At 36.6% G+C, this 2,505-nt stretch overlaps 1 pseudogene; it reads left to right on the top strand.

Moving 5' to 3' along the window:
* The first annotated feature begins 1,742 nt into the window (after positions 1 to 1,742).
* Positions 1,743 to 1,842, top strand: LOC122120717 (annotated as a pseudogene).
* Positions 1,843 to 2,505: the final 663 nt, after the last annotated feature.

Consider the following 2,505-nt stretch of genomic DNA (forward strand, 5'->3'; position numbering starts at 1 on the left):
ACTGCAAGGAATTGGGCCCTGAAATATTCTAGGAAATGAAAAATTGAGATGGGTCTTCAATTACTTTCTGTTAGCATTTTGGATGGGCCAAGGTTAGAAGACTTGCCATTGTTATCTGATGATGCAGATAACCTGGGACATGGTATCCTCGGACCCGTGGGTACTGTAGAAGAATAATAGCTTTTAGGCATAATATGGAGAAAAACACTTTGGGACCAGCGAGTTAATACAATAAACACAGCAGCAGTGTAAAATCTCTTCTAGATTAGAGGAAAACAATACTGTTTTTTTTTTTTTTTTACTATGTGAATTCAGAAGACCAAGAACACTTAGAAGGTATCACAAGTTTATACCAAAGACATTGCATTGATACTTTTTATATTCGAATATCTATTCTAAACCTAATTATTTATGTTCCAATCTATTTATGGGAATAAATTTCAATTTATTTGTCAAATTATAAATTAATTCTAGTAAGATTTACTGTGTGAAATTTAAGATCAGCACATATAAATATAAAATATATAAGTATATATAATATAAGAAATTGTTATGCATTGTTCTGTTGTGGTTAGGGTATCAAAGGCAAATCTGTTTTAAAGTATTATTCCATTATTTCTACCTCAGTTTTTGGTAGAGTTAGACCTAAAGCTTTACCATTTGTAAATGTAAAGCCTGGAGGCAAGAGGAAACACTTTGATTTAAACATTACCAATTTAAGGCCTAATATCGAGGAGAAATATATAGACTTCTCCAGGAGCTATGAAAATATTTGGTGATGGAAAGTCAGTAGTGTAAGTTTCTGCCTGGTTGTATGGTAGACAGGCCAGGATATTAAGTAAACATGCATATGAACAACATTTTCACCTTCTTGGCTTTAGCTACTTTTGAAATAATAGGTAAAATAAATATTATATATATATATATATATATATATATATATATATATATAATATATATATTGTTGTTTGGGTCCAGTCATGGGGCCTGAACTCTGGGCCTGGGCCCTGTCCCTCAGCTCTTCAGCTCAAGGCTAGTGCTCTACCACTTGAGCCACAGCACCACTTCCGGCTTTTTTCTTTTTCCTTATGTGGTGCTGAGGAATCAAACCCAGGACTTCAGGCATGCAAGGCATGCACTCTACCACTGAGCCAACTTCCCAGCCCAAACAATTATATTTTGATAAAATACCTTCTATTCTGAACAGTTCGGTCTGAAGTGTTCATCTCTCTATTATCCCTTGTAACTAAGATTAGTTTTGTTCCAGTAAGACAATCTATGCTGTCAGTGTAAGATATTCTGGTTGGTCTGTTCCTACATGGAAGAAGGGTAAGGGTCAGGAAGACATTTGTGCCACAGAGACCTCATTTAGGAAATTTTAAGCTGCAGAAGTTTAGAAGTGGATCTTAACCAAGGCTTACTTTGAATCCATTAGCTCCACAAAGATAACTCAGTTGATAAATAAGTACTTGAAAAGCCATCACCTTTGGACTTAGCTGTAAAAGCTTCAAAATATGATCAAATTTAAAATGAAAAAGACAAAATAGTTATTGACAAAAAATTGCAAATGTGAGTAATCGACCAAACAATATAATTTTTTTCCACTATAGACAGAAATTTAGAGAAATAAGATCAATAGCATTTTTAGGAACAATAAGGGTTCCTTGTTACAAATAGGCAACCATGAATATGTGCCTGTATAAAGATTGCATCAATAACTACTTAAATTTAGAGGATACTACATGCTTCAGCAGCAGGTCTACCCAAATTACAACAATACAGAGATTAAAATGGTACTTGCACAAGGATGGTATGAAAATTTGTGAAGTATTCCATATTTTTCATTCTTCAAATGCAAGAAATGAAAAACAGTTGTTAAAAAGTTGATTACAAAAATACAAGTGTAACAATACATGTAATTCATAGAATTAAAAGTTAGTTTGACATCAGTGTATTAAATCTTCACCTTAGAAAGGCCCTTACATAGCATAACCTTTATAAAACTTGAAATTAGATAACATTGTCATTTTATCCCAAAGAAATAAAATTTAAACCATGCTCATAGGGGCTTCCGGGAAGATGGTGGAGGAGAAGCTGAAGGCTAAACAAGCTCTCGCATAGAAAGCAATTTTAGAGTTCCAGTGAACAGTCCTAAGCCAGAGAATCACACCAAGTGTGCCATCACAGTACACAGAGTTAGGCCAGAGAGGGAAAATCCAGGCAAGGAGACAGATCTGAGCATTTGCCAGCAGCTTCGGCAGCAGCGGTGGCCATAGTCGCCATCCTGTAACACAGAGAGGCCAGGACAAAGGAGCCACATGCGGTTGGTGAGCAGATTCTACTCAACACCAGCAAGAACTGACAAGGAGCAGACATCTTCATCCTGCGGTTCACAGACCAGAGACGACCCAGGAACCAAGACTCGGTGAAAGTAGAAGCCTAACATCCTCACTCCTTCTCAGGGAGCAGAGGAGAGAAGGCCACCCCTCCCCCCCACAACCGGAC

The sequence above is a fragment of the Dipodomys spectabilis genome, unplaced genomic scaffold, assembly GCF_019054845.1.
Source record: "Dipodomys spectabilis isolate Male_0828 unplaced genomic scaffold, ASM1905484v1 ptg000177l, whole genome shotgun sequence".
Taxonomy (NCBI): Eukaryota; Metazoa; Chordata; class Mammalia; order Rodentia; family Heteromyidae; genus Dipodomys; species Dipodomys spectabilis.